Source organism: Panthera leo, chromosome F2 (genome assembly GCF_018350215.1).
Source record: "Panthera leo isolate Ple1 chromosome F2, P.leo_Ple1_pat1.1, whole genome shotgun sequence".
Taxonomy (NCBI): domain Eukaryota; kingdom Metazoa; phylum Chordata; class Mammalia; order Carnivora; family Felidae; genus Panthera; species Panthera leo.
Window position 1 is genome coordinate 70,697,834 of NC_056695.1, and position 19,467 is coordinate 70,717,300.

Genomic DNA, 19,467 nt, shown 5'->3' on the forward strand with positions numbered 1-19,467 from the left:
TAGAAACCTGCCTTTCTCGAGCCTAAATGTCCATCAACTGATGAATGGATAAAGAAATTGTGGTTTATATACACAATGGAGTACTACGTGGCAATGAGAAAGAATGAAATATGGCCCTTTGTAGCAACGTGGATGGAACTGGAGAGTGTTATGCTAAGTGAAATAAGCCATACAGAGAAAGACAGATACCATATGTTTTCACTCTTAGGTGGATCCTGAGAAACTTAACAGAAACCCATGGGGGAGGGGAAGGAAAAAAAAAGAGGTTAGAGTGGGAGAGAGCCAAAGCATAAGAGACTCTTAAAAACTGAGAACAAACTGAGAGTTGATGGGGGGTGGGAGGGAGGGGAGTGTGGGTGATGGGTATTGAGGAGGGCACCTTTTGGGATGAGCACTGGGTGTTGTATGGAAACCAATTTGACAATAAATTTCATATATTGAAAAGAAAAAAAGAAACCTGCTTTCTCTATCTAATCGCTGACATTAAACTGGATTTGAAAAGGAGGGAATATCAGAAACATTTTTAAGCCTTTAAAGAACTGTGTTATATCCTGCAACCTCTATTATCTCATGATGCTATCATACTAAGACTATAAGGTAAGTAGTCATATCCTCATATTAAAGATGATGGACAGAAAACTTTACTCTCTTTTCAGAGTAAAGATTTCTTGCTGGCATTTGAGGTACTGACATGTAAAAGAGTAATGAGACTTGTGATATTTTCTTCCAGATGAAACCTGCAAAATAAATGAGCTCAAATTTTGGGTAGGCAGCTTAGGCATAATATGAAAGAGCAATATCTAATAATTAGAGCTACCTAATAATGGTTTTGGTTTTCAGGGAATCAGAAGACAAGGTGAATAGCCTTTCCCAGGGTTGCTATAGGTAAAGAAACTTTCTTCATGGGGAGGAAGATGGAATTAGGGTATCTCAGAATCCGGATAGAATATTTTAGTAGTTATACATAAATCTTTCACATATTTACCAAGCATGAGACAACATGGGGGAAAACATTCTCAAGTTATTTTATTAGTTCTCTGAAAATCACGTTTGTATTATTGTCTTCCTCTTGCACTTAAGGAAACCCAGACACAGATAGGCAAGGAAAATTGTTCAAACTGTCACATAGCTCTTAAGTCCTGGAGCCAGAATTTCAAGTGAGTTTGCCTTGTCAGAAGAGTTTCTCAGCCTCAACACTATTAAAATTTTGATTTGCAGAATTCCTTGTTGTGAGAGTTGCCAGCTACTGACCTCTACCCACCAAATGTCAGTAGCACCTCCTTCCCCAAGTTGTGACAACCAAAGATTCCCTAGATACTGCCAACTGTTCCTTGGTGGGTGAAATTGCCCTAAGTTGATTGAGAACCACTAACTTACCAAAATATTGTTGGGCTTCAGTTCAATACTATCACTTCTGCTTCTTGTACTCAACCGTAGACCTCTATAAATTCCATATTGTTCATGTAGAATTTCCTTCTCCTTTTTACTAAACATTTCTTTTCATGATATAAAAAGTCTGCACTGGTTCTATAATTTGGAATTTTTTAAACTCATTCTTCAAGAAAGCAGGAAGCTCTCCATATTATAGAAAAACAAGTTGAAAGGAAGATACTCCACAAATTACTGCTGTTATTATTGTTGCTGATATCATTATTTATCAACTTCTTCTGTTGTCACTTTTGTCCTAATGTGACAGGCACATGACCAGGCACAACTTAACTTTACAGAATCGGCACCATTGTCAGCATGATTTGGGTTCACTGGGGACCATTACAGTTCTGGGATTAGCTGTTCACTTAAAGGCTACGGCACATCACACGAGGAATAAACTATTTTCCTTGTCTGTCCACATTTGGCTACAAAATTTTTGTTCAGTTATCAGTTGATGTCTGACTTTCTCCACATAGCTATCTAGTACAATATTTGAGATACTTTAATCTCATAAAGTTAACAAAAATGCCAAAATATCAGCCAAGAGTGATGGGGTCATACTACGGAATGAAACATGTAATTTGTTAAACAGTCAATTTAAGACAATTCTATTTGCATGACTATCTAACAACATGAAATACTGGGATGCTGGCGTTAACTTCTGTTTTGTTTTTCAAGACAGTTTATAAAACATTTAGCCAAGGAAGTTTAAAAGGAATGTTTCTGGTCATTTTTAAATTTACATTTTGGGGGACGTGGTGGGGCTGAATTCTAAGACAACTACTCAAAGTCTTTTGAAACATAATTTATAGACATCTTTTTATGAATGAAGATCTTGAGTGGAATAAGATTCAAAGGACATTAAGTTGGGGAAATAAGACCACATAGTGTCAAAGGCATATTGCTGACAATTTTCCATGCTGGGCTATCTCTTCCTCAATAGGAAGTCTCATTTACTCCATGCTCAGAGTGGTCCCACTAGGCTCTGAGAGGAGACTCCCCAACATGCATGCTCTGGTGACCACAACTTACTCCACAGTGTCTGAGCTCTGCCCCAAAGCTGTAGCAGCACTAGTCAGTTCTTACTTCAAATGTCCTCATGATTTTCATTCGCTAATCCAACATTCGCTGAGGGCCCATTACGTACTAAGCATTCCTCTAAGAGCTGAGAAGTCATAGATGAATATACTATAGTCCCTGACTTCAAAGGGCATTCACTCTGATGGGAGAAACATAAAGGAAACAAAGAACTAAAGTTGTTTGCCCAATGGGATGGTGGAGGTAAGGGTAGGATACTGAGGGGCCCAGAGGAGGAAGATCTTTCACGAACCGTGAGAAGATGCTCTGGGAAGTTTGGGGGAATCTGGAAGGACAAATGGGATTTGGCTAAAGAAGGGAAGGCAGATAATCCCAAAGGGAGTAACAAGTAAAGGTCCAGAGTGTGATGAGAGCATGGTGCAGTGAAAGAACCATAAGCAACACTGGATTCAAGAATGGTGGTCGTTGGGGAGGTGACTGCCTGGGAGGAAGCCAAATCATGAATGTGCTCTGTATAACTTCACCCTTGGTTCTCAGCATTTAGAAGAATAGTTCTCAACTTTGGCTGAATATTCAAATCATCTGGAGACCTTTAAAATATAACTGATATCTGTACCCACCCCCAGAATTTTTTATTTAATTAGCCTGGAGAGAAGCATGGATATCCCAGAAAATAAATTCACATGTTTCAAAATGGCAGAGTACTAGCTGCCTAAGCTATGCGAAGCAGAGTGTCTCTCTCACTTTTTCTCTCTCTTTCCATTTCTCTTTCTCACTATCAAAAGGAACTTTGGTTCTAAGAACTTTATAGCTGGAAACTACTGTGGGTTTCAAAACATTGTTGAAATTTGTAAAGGGAAAGAAATGCAGAGCTATACACAGAGAGAAAAGTCCCATAGCATTTAATCACTTAGTCAATTCAGTTAACAAATAACCAAAGAGAACCTCTGTGTTTCTAGTCACTACTCCAGGCTCTGAAGATACAGCAGTAAACAACAACAACAACAACAAAAACCCAAATCCTTCCTCTCAGGTAGAGTACATTTTAAAGGTAGATTTAGAAAATAAACAAATGATAAATATGTAACATGTCGAAGAGTGAGAAGGATCTTGAAGAAAAATAAAGCAGGAATAAAGGAAAATATAGTGACTAGGGTTATATTTCAGACACGAATATCAGAAACGACCTCTAAGGAGATGAATTTAGGAAAGGATTTAATGAGGTGAAGGAGACACTTATGAGAACATATGGGAAAAGACGACTCCTGGCACAGGAAATCTGCGTGCAAAGGCCCTGAGGTTAGCAGATTCAAGGAAGAATGAGGAAGCTAAGGTGATTGAACAGAGAGAACAAGGGACGGTGGGAGGCGATAAGGTTGGGCACATGATGAGTGATCCTGTAGGTCACGACACAGTATGGATTTTATTCTAAGCATGACGGGAAGATGAAAAACAAATTAAAATTTTAATTAGATTACACAATTTATTATCTAAAAAGCAGAATAGACTTTATCAGGTAAGAGTAGAAAAAGAAAGGTCAGTTAGAAAAACTGTTGTTTTGGACCAGGCAAAAGATGATGGGTTGTGAAAAGTACACTGGGAGGTAACATAGGAGCTGGCAGGGGAAGGTCACTCTTGGGTTATACTTCACCGTAGAGCCAACAGGTTTAGCTATTCCATAATGAATTTGAAAATAGTATAGGAGGGAACAGAAAATAATAGAGGAGGGCATTTATCAGAGTGGGGATACGGATGAAGCGTTTGGTTTGGGAAAAATAAATATTTAATCCTCAGTAGACATCTAAGTGAAGACACCAAGTTGAAAATTGGATCTTTGAGTGTGAATGCAAGGAAAGATCAGGACTCAGAGAACAATTTTGAGAGTCATCGACAGACAGTGTTTAAAAAATCATGACCTTGAAGCTCTAATCCCCAGTGTGATGGTAGCTGGAGGTGGAGCATTTGGGGAGGTAATTAGGTTTAGATGAGGTCATGAGGGTGGGATCCCTATGAAGACATCAGTGTTCTTTTTTTTTCCTAATTTTTTTTTTAGTGTTTCTTTTTGAGACAGAGCATGAGCGGGGGAGGGGCAGAGAGAGAGGGAGACACAGAATCTGAAGCTGGCCCCGGGCTCTGAGCTGTCGGCACAGAGCCCAACGCGGACTCAAACCCACGAATCATGAGATCATGACCTGAGCGAAGTCTGATGCTTAACCGACTGAGCCACCCAGGTGCCCTGACATCAGTGTTCTTTATAAGAAGAGGAAGAAATCAGAACATTCTCTCTCCTCTCCACGATGTGAGGATACAGGGAAAAGGCAGCCGTTGTAAACCAGAAAGAAGGCCCTCACTAAGAAGTAAATCTTATGGCTCCTTGATCTTGGACCTCTTAGCCTCCAGAACTGGGAGAAAGAAAAAAATGTTTGTGGTTTATCACCCAGTATATGTTATTTCATTGTCACAGCCCCGGCAGACTAAGACACATAAAGTCTCTTGTCATGGGGTGAATGTCGTCATGTTCTGTCTACAGACTGTGGTCCAGAGTATGGGCAGAGAATTTTAATTTCACCACCGTTTTATTGGTTTTGGATGGTTTTATTGGTTTTATTGGTTTTGGATGGTTTTATTGGTTTTATTGGTTTTGGATGGTCTTATTGGTTTTGGATTGGTTTTGCCATCTAAGTCTATAATAGGCAGAATAATGGCCCCACAAAGATGTTTTGTTCTAGCCCCGGGAAACTGCCATGATGTTAGGTTACGTGGCAAAGGATGAGGATGGAATTAAAATGACCAATCCACAGACCTGGAGATGGAGATTACTGTGGATTATTCGAGTAGACAATGTCATCACAAGGGTCTTTGTAATTGGGAGGGTCAGAGCCATGTAATGCGAGGGCCCTGCTCAGCCACTGCTGGCTGAAGATGGAAGGATCACGTGGGAGCACAGGAGTGCTGGCGGACTCCCAATATGGACCCTTCAAAAGGAAATACAGCCCCACTGACATCCAGATTTCAACGTGTGAGATCCATTTTTTTTTTTTTTTACTCCTGATATGCAGGACTGTAAGATACTGAATTTGTGTAGTTTTAAGGCACTAAATTTGTGGTAATTTGTTTCAGCAGCACTGGGGAACTAATATAAGCTTCCTTGAAAGAGAGGCAAGTGTGTGATTAAAATCATGGAACATGGAATAAATAATATATGAAGGGACATGGGACCACAAGGAGACTGAGGACAGAAAGGAGTAACAGAGAGGATCCCACCTACCATGCACTAGAGTCCTCAGTGAAGGGAAAGTGTTTCTGGAAAGTGGGAACCAGAAGGACAAGGGGGTGAAAAGACGGGAGGTGCTGCTCAGAGCAGGAGAGGCTTGAAGCTGAGATTCTTTTTTCAGGGGAGGGGCATTATTAGGAATGATCAGGTCTAAGCTACATCCACGAAGTTGGGCAAGTGGAAGTGAGCGGGAAAGTGAGGAGAACGAGATGAAAAGAAGACAGGTAGTTGGATAGATCCACCTATGGGAATGTGAAAATTACCAACAAGAATGACAATAGTAGTCATGGAGAGAAAAGTGGGGCTAAGAGAGTCCATAAGTGAAGAGGGCAGAGCCCAGGAGTTCTGTATTCAAGGGATAAAGTAACAGCTGACGTAGTCTGCTAGTGTCTTTTTCAAATGGTGCGGGGTATTTTAGAGAGAAAGAGGATAAATAGTTGGGGAGTGGCAATAATAGGACGTACACCCCACTTTTAGATCCACTAAGTGTGTGGGAGGTAAGATTGAATCCAACTGATAGAGCCTCCGAGGAAGCAATATCCTTGAGTTTAGTTTATAAGGAATATGCTAATGACACATTGAGTTCTTGAGTGCCTTGTGGGAAGGTCTGGGGAATCAGGGACAGTGTGAGATTGGGTCAGATTACAGAAAGTATACTCTCATGGGGCTGAGGGCCAGAAAATGGGGTGCAGGTTCTTTTCAAATTAGTCTATATATTCAATGACATTCCAGTCAATTTTCCAGTAGTGTTTTTTCATGGATCTAGACAAAATGCTACTTAAGAACCATACGGGAGAATAGTTGTCCAAGAATAGCTAAGATTCTGCCAAAGAACAAGGATGTTATCTTTGCCCTAGCAGATATAAAGACTTATTTTTAAGCTGTGTTCTTTAAAACAGTGTAAGATTGATCAGTGAAACCAAATACACTGCCCAGAGACAGACACTGACATATAAGGGAATCGTTGAGGTGACATTACAAATTAATGGGGAAAATGAACTTTTTAAAAATAAAATGAGGAAGTGGCTGTTCCACATTTAAAACAAAAGTAATCTCAAACTCATTCCATATTAAAAATCATTCCAGGTGATTTGAAAATTGAAGACCCACATAGCAGAGAAAAGACTTCAAAACAATTTGAAATACGTGTATGAAATGTGTGTGTATGTATTTTATTGTTAGGAGGTAATTTAAAGAAAATTTTTTTAATGTTTATTCATTTGTGAGAGACAGAGAGAGACAGAGTGTGAGTGGGGGAGGGGCAGGAAGAGAGGGAGGCACAGCATCTGAAGCAGGCTCCAGGCTCTGAGCTGTCAGCACAGAGCCTGACACAGGGTTCGAACCCACAGACTGCGAGACCTGAGCCAAAGTTGGACGTTTAACTGACTGAGCCACCCAGGCGCCCCTAGGAGGTAATTTTTAAATTAGACACAATATCTGGCCTTTTCAATATGATGGTCCTGTTCAGCAGAGAAATAATGGTGCACTTTTCTGGTTGACCAAAACCCTAGGTCCTTGACAAAGAAATAGCTTTTACATGACAGAATGTAGTAGGGCCTTTCCATCTTATTTTAACCAGTGGATCCATTCCATTTTACATAGAAATGAACACAACAGCCACAAGCTGTGATTCTTCGTTGAATTACTGAAGTACTAGAGTGAGTGAAATTTCCTTTCAGATTCTTGCAAGAGTCTAGGGGTCCTGATTTTCCGCATTACAAGCTTCTGGGTTTTTGTATCATAGATCATCAGGATGGTTTAAGGAGAAGGTAGAGGAAAATACGTCAGTGTGACGTTATTGTAGAGCAGAAGTCCCCTGAACTGGACATCAGAATGATCTGGGGATACCCAGATGAAGAAGGGGACCTTAAGTAGAATAACCATACTTGAGACTTGTCCATCTGGAGAGGAGGGAACAGGGGTGGGGGGCTGGCCCTGACACAAGGTTGGTCACCTCTCTTGGCCTCAGCTAATTAAGCGACAACAATTCTTGCCTTACCTGTCACACAGCATTGGTCGGGGGAGTTAAAATCGCTTTGGAAAACATTTCTTGAACCATAACTATTGTTTGCAAAACAAGCACCAGGCACCAGGGGAAAAACCAAGATGAATAAAACCTACCCCTGCCCCTCCCCCCCCCCAACTGAAATTCAGCTGGGAAGCCAGGCTTGGAAAATATTGCCAGGTAGCATCATGTGAAATAAGAAACAAAAAAAAAAAAAAAAAACAAGCAAAGTCATGAGGATAACAAATCCGGAAGCTCTTAAAACTTACAACTGTTTTCCAAACGAAGGGACAGTTGTGGTAGTTGTGACAATCTTACTTATGTCAAGTAGCCAGGAATGGAGAATCTGTAGCATCTCTCTGTATTCTAACATGTCAAAAGTCAGTTTCCTTGACAGTTATAAGATATATGTCCATTACCTTAGGGCAAATCAGACGTCTTGCCCAATCAAGGAACTTGCTAAGGCTCCATGAAGAAAGCGATGCCGCGCTATCCACATCTTGGTCTACTATACCGACTTTTCCCTTTGAAATATTGCACTGCAACAGACAATGATCCCACTTGATTGAAAACAGATTTGCAAATTTACAAGGCCAAAACAATAATTTATAAAAAGCCTCAGTCATTCTATTGAAACCACTGCAGTTGGAATGAAAATATCATGTCTGTGTGCTTCAGACGTGTTTCTTACTCAGCAGTCGGAGTCTCACCCCTTTCCACTTGGGCCAAAAGGACAATCTGTTCCCAACAGCCTGAGAAGTCTTTTTGTCATTTTGCAAACTTGCAAAAAGGGGGGGGGGGAAAGACACCAAGTCCTTGGCTTTGTGAAAAAAGATTGTGGTGAAAATTTTCACACGTTTTCCTCTCCTTGCAACAATTTTCAGTGTTGCGCACTTCCAGGGGTGTGGGAATTTGAGTTGAAATACTCCGATTCTATATGGGCTTGGTAATTCAAACCAGATTACTTACCTTCATTTGGCTTTAGCTTGTTATATGCACAATGTGTCTACACAATACTGTTTCAAGGACCACTGCAGAAATAGTTTCTAGACTGCAAATCATGCCTTCCCAATATGACTGTTAACCTTTTTTTTTTTTTTTTTTTTTTTTGAGAGAGAGAGAGAGAGAGCGCAAGAGTGTGGATAGGGGAGGGCAGGGAGAGAGAGAGGGAGGGAGAGAATCTTAAGCAGGTTCCATGCCCAGCACAGAATCCAACGCAGGGCTCAATCTCTCGACCATGGGACAATGGCCTGAGCTTGAAACCAAGATTCGTACATTTAAGTGACTGAGCCATCCAGGCACCCCATGACTGTTTAAGGGAAAATCTTATAGTTTAGTGCTGATCTTGGCTTCTTTCACTCTACTCTCCAAAGTGTCTACGTATCCATTGCTGGTATTTAATACATGCAGTCGGTTGATAGGTAGAGACTTTGATTCGCACCATGTTGTTCAGGGCAGAAGGGGGTGTCACCTAGTTAGATACCCAGGCTGGTCCCCTCTAAGACAGGGTGACTTGATCAGCCCACGTGGCACATGAGAAAATTGAGGCTTTCAGATGTCTACAGTCTTGCCAACAACTAATTGTCTAGTTAGAGGCAGAGAATCTAGTTTACTTCCAGGTGCCCTTCTTTTTTCTTTACTTATCCAAGTCTTGTACATCAGCAAGGACAAACACACTGCTTTAACTCATAGATCAACGTGATTCGCCTCCCTTGCTTTTTCTTTCAGTTTCTTTGATCTTTTCTGTACAGATCACGTGGTAGCTAATCATGTTCTGCCTTTGACACCCTTTGTATTATTATCTTGATGTTATATAATAACTAAGTGTTTAATTCTTATCCACCCCTTGAGGATTGGAATTATGTCTTTTTGTTTATTCTACAGCATCTTGCATAGGGTCTGGCACACCATAAATATTTAAAAGTATTTATTGCTTGATAAGCTAGTCCTTTTCTTACAAATCCATGCTGAAACATAAATATTCAGAGCTCAGAATGGACCTTCAAGATGGCACTACAGTGGATGAATATGACACCCAGAGAAACTGAATGGCTTTTCCATGACTCCCTCCACCATGGGTGACAAATAAGGACTGGAATTGCGACCTTCCCACTGTCAACTCAGTACTTTCTCTATTTATTTCTATTGCCTGTACTGTGACTTAACCCGTTAAGGCTGAAGGATACCCATGATTCTCCAGACTCATCCTCTGTACCTTCTGTCTTGTTGAATAAATATAAGGGAGTTTTGATCAAGGGACTGGTCATCAGAAGCTAGTTCTGACAGCACTCATCACATCACTAAGCTAAAGGAAGCTGCCTGTGTCCCTAAGATGGCTCCTAGTGTCAGGGTGCTGATACCTTAGGCTGCCTGGATGCCGAGAGGCCATTAATGGGCTCAGCTAGGGGCCCATCTGGAACTTATGAAGCTGTCTTACAAAGCCTTCATCCTCTTCTTCAGCAACTCTGGCCCCCATCACCCCCAGAACCAAGAGAGGCAAAAAGAGATGGGACAGTCAAAGCTGGGGAATCAGCAGCCAGTGGGCCATATGGAAACGTTTGGGGATTAGGAGCAGTGCCACATGTGTTCAGCTCGTTCTGGATGAGGCATTTATCCCCCTGCAGTGAAGAGGAAATCACTTGCAGTGACTCACTTGTGGGGAAGCAAGCATGGCCTGAATCAAACCAGCTCCACCTCCGTCACTTTCTGGAAGTGGGCAGCCATGATCACTCATCACTAATCAACCATGGAATACGTATCCCGTACCATTTATTCTAATAAGGCTGCTTTGGATGGGCAGGGGAGAAGAGATGCTACCTTGAGTCAATAAGGAACAAAGTACTTTCTCCCCCATAGCAACTGACCACCTATTGTGAGCTGGGTGCAGTGCATATTTATTGTATTTAATCCTCACAAGGATCCTATGAGGTAGGCACTGTTCCCATGTTGCAGGTGAGAAACTTGAGGCTCGTCAAGATAAGCAGGTACGTGGAAGGTTAACAACAAAGGGTGGCAAGAGTGGGAATTGAGCTCATATCTGTCTCTCAGGTTCAAAGCTCATGCTTGCTCCATTCTGTTGAAGATGTGTGTCAATAACTGTTCAATCAGAAAAGCAAAACCACTAGACAGTGCACGTATATCCATAATAAGGCATCTGACCTTGCACAATTGTGCAACTGGTCAAATCTCAGCAAGGCTATTGTCTGTGTATCCAATGCTAGACCTTGCCACCCACGAGGCAGATACTGGAGAGAGAAAACAGAGGTGAAGGGGGGGGGGGGGAGAGCAAGGCAAGCTTGAAGCCAAAACCACAAGTTGGAACCCAAGAAAGGGACTGAAATCTATGTCGGTTCTCATTGCCTCTGACCTTGATGATATAGGTGTCCTACAGAACATGCTAGCACCTTTCATCACAGAGCTAAACACCCACACCTCGTCCAGAAGATGGATAAGCTTAGGAAGGAACCAAGAGACGCTGAAATGGTTGTCAGTCCTACTGCTGCCTCATGCTGACAAAGTGAGCCATAAGGTAAGGAAGATCCTCTGTAATCTACAATATGGTGCTGGCACCCTTCTAATCTTGTACAAGAATCTTTGTTGGCCCCACACCGACCAGAAACATTCTGGAAAAGAAATTTTGGGAAACCTAGGTTAGCCTAGGCAAGTTAATACGTTGTAAGCCACCATAATGTTTTTGTGGTAACAGAGCTCTGGTCTGGTTCTAAATATCTTAGCCAGACCACATTGGAATCCAAAAACGTGACCTCCTGGTAGCTCTTCTTGGATCCTTAAGTAGGTCCTGAGTCCTTTTGCTTTGTGTTACAACCTGTTGCTTTGCTTTCCAACCCTGTTTCCAATGTCCCTCGCTCCCATCTACTACCTAGAACACCACACTTAAAACGTCCTATCACTCCTCTGGTACCAATCTAGTTTCTTCTACTGAGTGTCTATATGCTCTTGTCTCTTGGATGACAGCTGCTTTGGGCTGTTACTGTTACTGTTGTCCATTGTTATTTTTGTTGTTAGAGGGCTCCGGTTCCCAGGAGACATTTATGACCGACTTTGTATTATGCTGTTTGCTTTCTCTTCCCATTCCACCAAAGAGAGAAGCCCTACAAGGCGCAGAAGGCAGTGTCTCTCCAGGGGACCAATTTATATAGAAGAGTATAAATCCCACTTGTACCTCACACAGGAACAAGTTTAAGATACGGCTTTTATAAACAGACACTTGGATCTCGGTGAGGGGATTTGAAAAGTCAAACATGCTGGGGCCATGACTATAAAAGTAAAATTACAAGGCTCAGGAACCTTTCCAGAGACAGGCTTATTTCAAACACTGCTATCTCGTAGGTGTTATTCTTAGCAGAACACGGGTTCATGTTGGCTTTCACTTTGACATCCAGCTGGGGAGACAGTCACGCAGTAGCTTCATCAGACTGCAGAGGAATTCATTACAACACACTCCCAGATTCTCCTTGAGCCTTATCACGGCCTGCGAACCCTTTCCCTCCTCCCCTAGAGAGCCCTCATTCATTTCTTTGTGGATTTGTTTATTCTATCAGTAAAAATAGATCAGGTGCTTACACTGTGCCAGGTACTCTGCTGGGTTCCCCCAATACAAAGAGAGATAAAACAGAGCCCCCACCCTCGAGGACTTAGAAATAAGATAGAGAGAAGATAATTCAACACATTTAATAATGTGCTATGGATGCTATTCCAGAAGTCTGGACAAGGGAGCAAGGGCACACACAGCAGGGAGAGAGCAATTCATGGGGGACAAAGAAGGGACAGTTAAACCTTCACTGAGGAGATGAATAGCAGACAAATGTTGAGTGATTACACAACTTTATTGAATCAGAGGCATCGCATACTCTGAGTCCTTTTGATTAGGAATTTAGGGTCCTATCCTCAAATCTCAGATCTGAGACACACCCGTGCATTCACCTCAGCCCCTCCTCGTCCTCCGCTATCCTTCCTTCCGAACTTAAAGAGGTTATTTGAGAGCCATGATGCGAAATGCCCGCGTTCGAATCCCAAGTCTGTCATTTACTACCACGTCACCATAAGAAAGTTATTTAACCTATTTGGGCCTTTATTTCCTCAGATGAGAAATGAGGCTATTAATAATACCTACCTTATAGGGTTGTCGAGAGGATTAACAGATGTGAATACAAGCATTTAGAATATCGTTGACACCTGTAAGCCCTATAGAAACGTTTATCGTTAATAAGACATTTTCTTCTTTAATTTGATGTAGAGACAAGGGCAGTGTTTTAGAACTGCACTTTCTACCATTCTTCACCCTCAACACTGGACGATTTCCAAGAAGCAGTATGACTTGGGCAAGTCACCGAGTCTCTTGAGCCTCAGTTTACCCATCTCCATAGAATTTAAACGTAAAGACTACCTACTACGTGTCAGGCATTCTTTAAACTCTTCATAAATATGGTTTCATTTTATCCTCACAATAGCTCACCGAGGTGGATTTTGTTGCTTTTACTTGCAAATGAAGAACACAAGATACAGGTGCCTGTCTCCAGAGACCATGAGCTCAACCCCCCTCATCCAAACTCTCTCCGCGAGTGCTATCATTCTTATACCACTGGGGCGGGGCTCTGTGCACAATGATTTATAGTTATCAGCTCATTCAATTCTCAGAACAATGCTCCCCCCCTGTGTTGGGGTTATTTGTGTCCCACTTTATAGATATGCAAACTAGGAGAGGTTAAGCAGCATGATCTATGGAATAGAATTAAAAACCGTCTCTGCACCCCGGTCTATCTGAGTCCAACGCAGCGTCTTCACCCTCTGAGTTATGCTATTTCTCTCTGGATGGAGACGGAATGGGGGACCAATCATAGACACACACATCTACCAACAATTCTGCAAATAATCCCAGGAAACTTATGGCGTCTCTGAAGGCCATTCATACAACCATGGACGCCCCTACGATGTGCTCCCATTCCGGCTTTTATACAACCCTAACCAAATATGCATTAGGCTTTATTCTGTAGATTTGGGCAGGAAAGCAGAGTATTTCAAAGTTCACCTATCTCTCCAAGAGTTGTTAACAAAAGCCCACTGGCCCCCATCACCCTCAGTCTTTCCTGAAAACTGGCTTTCAGCCCATCTGTCCAGGGGTAGAGCCCTTGGACTTGGTGAATTCTAAGTTTCCTTCTAGATTTGAATTTCCATCTCTTAGATATAGGAGCCCTCCGAATCCAATGCGGTGACTCACCACTTTAGCTGTTCCATTTTTGTACCCGAAGGTGACCTCCTTCTTATATACTTTTTTATCTGAGATCAGGGGTTAGCAGATGATAGCCCACAAGCCAAATCTGGCCTGCTTCCTGGTTTATTGTAAGTAGAGTTTTATTGGAGCACAGCTACTCTCGTTTATTGATGTACTACCTATGGCCGCATGCACGTTGCCATGGCAGAGTATCTGTGACACAGACACTGTGGCCCACAAAGCTTAAAACACGTACTGTGTGACTCTTTACACAACACATTTGATAACCAGCCCGTGTGTGTGGCCCAGAAATGTGCTTCACCTCGCTTTGAATACAATTTGGGAGGCAGTGTGGCCAAATGGTCAAGACCCCAAGATCTGGAATCAGACTGCTTCGAGTTAAAACCACAAAACAATACTTGCCCACAGTAATACCCCAGAGTCAAGTTTTCCATCCTAAAGCGAGACCTGAAGGAGACGGTATGGGGGATGACGATAATGACAGTGACTGAGGGGACGTGCATGCATGCCGGGCAAGGACGTACACGGAGGTGTGACCATAAAAGGCCTCCCATTTGCGTTAACCTTTGTTGTGGTAATACTAAACCATCGCTGAAACGGCTCTTGAACCCTCTTCTTCATTATTACCAGCAGCGCCCCTTTTCAGACCCTTTTCACCTCTTACCCCCTTGGTGTCCTGCCCCACCCCGGCTCATTCTGCAAGACAGAGAGTTTCACTCCTGAGGCATAACGGGCCGGGCCGTGTTGTTCCTGGCTTCAGAACCTTGAATAGACTCTTCACCGTCTGGAGAACAGCAGGCAAATCCCTGAGTGCTTCTTCCTCGAGTACGTAGAAAATCCCAGTCTGTTCCCCGTGCTCTCCTTTCCCATGCACGCCCCGCACTTCCGTCCTGCCTCTGTCAACCCATCATCTCTGCCCGGGGTGAGTCCCCGCTTACATCCCCTTGCCTGGGCTTTCAACTCTTAGTCACTCTGGATGGTCCCAGTGTTATTTGCATATGGAGGAGAGCAGGAGACTGGTGCTTGAAATGCAGTAAAAACTAAGTCTGCATGCAGTTGGTGTTTCATAAATGCTTTCGGCATACATTTGAGATGGAGGAAAAAGCCATCCTAAAACTCAGGGACCCAGAAGGGGTCAGTTATCCGCGGCCTGACCCCATTTCCTCCCCCAAAGCCCCGCACTGCGACGCGGAAGGCCCTCCTCTGGCTGCAGGATGCTGGGGGCCGGTAGCACGTTTCCTGCAGCAAAGACAAAGACTAAATTGTTTATTGCTTCTCCTCGGAAAAAGATGATGCAAGACGGGTCTGTGTGCTTAGCGGATGGGCATCTGGACAAATGAAGGAGGATAATCGGGTTTTGTTGGAAAATCAAAATAGGGGGGAATGGGTCAAAAGGTGCGGAGACCCCGCCCTCCTTGTCAGTGTCTCGAACCTCCCTTTTCTTTGACTTATCACAGAAAGGTCTGCACCTTGGAGCCAGTAAATCTGCTTGGCAGGTAATCGCTACCCATCCACCAGCTGCTGCCTTGGCAAAAGGCGCATAGCCATCGCCATGGCAACGCACAGGCAGGCAAACGGCGGCGAGCAGGCCTGGCTCGGGGCCAAGGTAATCCGATGGCACTGGGCTTTGTTAATAGAAAGAGAAAAGCAGGCCAGGGCCTCTTGCCTCTGCCTCTGCCTCTGCCTCTGCTTCTGCCAGTAAAGGCTGGACAGGAGCGGAGTGCAAGGCTAATTAACCCGCCCGACCAGCTGTTGGCTGCCTCTTGCCAAATCCGACAAGTGGCCCGAGTTTGTCATCTTCCAGGGAGGCTGGGCCCTGGGGGAACAAGGCCCTTTTCTCGATGATGTCATCTGAGTATTTGTAGAACTTCCTCTTTGTGGGAAAGTTCTCTGGCGAAGTATAAAGGGATTTGACTTCCCTCGGAAGACCCCTTGGCCTTTTGAATTTCGAAGAGTTTTTCTAGATGAGAAAGGAGGCCGGGTGGTGAGGGGGATGGGTCACCCATATTTTAGGTCATGCATTAGGTGCCTAATCGGAAGCAACTCTCAGGGAGGAACGTTAACATTGCAAAATCCCTCTTCAGCTGGAATAAAGCACGGGCCATCTTCAGTTGGGACAAATGGATCCTCTTGGAAAGACCATTCGCGAAAGGAAGGGAGTTAACATACTGAGTATCTGGCATGTGACAGATTGATCAGGTATACAAAAGGCCTGCAAGGTAGGTTCTCTTATCCTCCAGATGAGGAAACCCCATGAGGAAGGAGCTTGCCAAGGTCACACAGGTTAAAGTGGCTGAGCTGAGCCTGGAGCCTAGACTGGTCCAAAGTGCACACTCCTTTCCGCCCACTTTCCGGTGATCACCACTATACTCCCAGCATTACCGACATCCTGAAGAGTATCTGGTTTTGTGGGAATAAATAATCTGACAAAGGATTTGTTAAAAATGCATCGATATAGGAGTGGCTGAGTCGGTTAAGCGTCCGGCTTCGGCTCAGGTCACGATCTCGTGGTTTGGGAGTTCGAGCCCCGCGTCGGGCTCTGTGCTGACAGCTCAGAGCCTGGAGCCTGCTTCTGATTCTGTGTCTCCCTCTCTCTCTGCCTCTCCCCTGCTCACACTCTGTCTCTATCTCTCAAGAATAATAAATAAACTTAAAAAAAATGCATCGGTATATGCATAGTGAAACTATACAAAGATAAACAATTCAGCTTCGCATGACCTTTATTTAAGATAATAACCCTGCTACACTGAGTACCTGTGTCTGAGGCATTTTGTGTACATTGTTATTATGCTCCAAAATAAGGATTCTAACCTCGTTTATGAATGAAGCAAGTAAGGTTCAGAGAACCAGGGGCAGCAACTTAAAAAAAAAATTGCATGATAACAGGTTTGATCAGACTGGAAAATCTGGGACACTCAGTGGCTATATATGGCTATAGCCTTGAAGTCTTAACAAGCAGTTACCTGGGGTAAAGCTAGGAAGGAAGGGCAGGTTTCCTGTGACTGATAGAGAGAAGGAGGACATGAGGGAGGGCAGTGGAAAGTCTAAAACATGCTGGAATTTTGCCCCAGAACCATCTATATCCAAAAAACGTGTAGGACTTGATCTCTCTGAAGGTGGCGATTATTTTCCCAATACAAGTAGCACTTCCAGAGGGTAAAGAAGTCAGGGAAGACTGGGGGAAAAGGTCATCACCAAGAAGGAGTGATATTCTAATCCTTTTCATGGCTCCTGCTTGAAGCATTTATAGGCAGCACCAAGGAACACGAGCCAAGGAATGGAAGGGAAGATTCATTCCGCATACATCACACCAATCCCTCTGTCTCTCTCATTTCGGGGCATGCTGTGCTCCGAGAGGCAGATGTCATCATCCCCAAGCCCCATGGTAAACTGAGATGTAGGAAATGGTAAGTTAACTCTCTTGAGGAAGAAGCAGAACAGAAGGACATGTCTCCTCACCCTTAGTCATTGTTCTTTCCAGTTTTCCAGGATACCGCCTATAGTCCCATGCTCGGGAATGTGGCCCAGTGAAACTGAGCATCAGTTAACCTGAGCCTGGGAATCCAGAGGTCAGGAATAAACAGGGGCCCCAGAAAGGGTGCTGAGCAGTGAAGGGAAGAAGTCAAAACCCTGTTTGGTTCCAGGTAAGAATGGATTGAGGACCTGAGGATAACACTGAATCTGGAACAAGGTAAATGTAGGGATTGAGCAAGAGACAGCAAACAAGACCGCAAATGAGTTGGGAAGTAGATATTCAAGGTAAGATTCTTATGGACTGGCACGGTGCGAGAGAGCCTGTTGGGGGGGAAGGGGACTTGAGAAGCATCTGGACTCAGGTTTGACTGTCGTCTTTGCTACTTGAAACACTTAGGTGGCATTTCTCAAATGTTAGGCTTTACGTACATAACCTTACAGGATTCTCCCAGTAGTCCTATGGAATAGTAATGTTATTTATCTCTATTTAAAGATAAGAAACTACAGCAAAGGGAGATTAAGCAACTTATCCAAGATCCCTGCATTATCTATTATTGTGTGACAGATTACCCCAGAATGTAGAGGATTAAAAGAATACAAAGCAAGAAAGGTGTCCTCTATGAAAGGGATCTCATCTGAAGGCTTGACAGGGGAAGAATGTGTTTCCAGGTTAACTTATATGGCTGTTGACAGAACTTGGCTCCCCATGGGCTGGTGGACTGGAGGCCTCACTTCTTCACTGCCTGATGGCCAGAGGTCCTCCTTAGCTCCATGCCATGAGGGCCTCTTACCACATTGGAACTTGCTTCACCAAAGCCAATAATAGAGTCTGCTAGCAAGATGGAAATAACCGAATCACCAAAATGACAACTACACAATGTTGCCATATTCTACCGGTTAGAAACAAGATATTCAAGGGGAGGGGACTATGCAAGTCTATGAACACCAAGAGATGGGGATCAATTGGAACCACCTTAGAGGCTGCTGATTCCAACATTCCAGCTACCAAGCATCAAAGCTAAAACTGGAACCTAGGTATTAAGGGTAGCTTAATCCTATCCTTATCCTTAACCATCATGCTGTATAGCTACCCAGTCTTGTGACCTTGGGCTAAATACTTTACTTCTTTGGATCTCCATTGTCTTTTTTGTATAAACCATCCATTGATAATATCTGCATTTAAATATTGTTGTTGGGATCAAATATAAAACATAAAATGCCCAACAGTCACACTGCATCATGTCTCGAAAGCACTCAACTCAAGTAGTATTTAATGCAGACATTGTTGTTTAACCAGAGTAATCCAGCATAATTTGTGAGGGGGATTAGAGAGCTACCATTGTACAACACAAGGGCTGTATTGACCTGTTATGGGTCACCCCTGGCACTTTGGACCTTCTGTCTGCTTGGAAGATCCACTTAATTCTTGCCCTTTCAATGTCTCCCATTGTGATGGGGCTGGAGCTCCTTCATCATAGAATTGTCCCAGAGACTGGGATAGCTCAAAGCCTTGGGTGTGGCCTAATGAAGGACCATTATTAGGAAATCAAGGCAGACCCTAGAATATTTCAGGACACACTCTCACCTTTCCTTCCTTCCCTCCTGCTGCCTGACAACGTTGAGGAGGTTAATGCGCCCTGCTGCCTGCCTTCTGCCCTGCGTTAAAGCTGTTTCCCTATAGCATGACTGAGACACATACCCTGTTCTGGGTAGAGTCCTGCGTAAAACTTGGTTCGTGAAGAAGCTTCTTCCACTCTGCCACTCTGTTACAAGGACTGTGTTCTGTTGTTTTCCTGATGTGAAAACAATGTGCGACACAAGTTGGTGTTTAACATATTTCCGTTGCCCCACGTTCGTCATTCTTCTGTTAGAGAGAAGAAAAAATCCCTAGGCCACGGAGACTAACATTCTGTGAGAGTCTTATAACCCTAGCCTAGTTGACCTTACCTTTACTACTGTTGCCTTTATGGAACCCATAGAACTCCCTCAGAC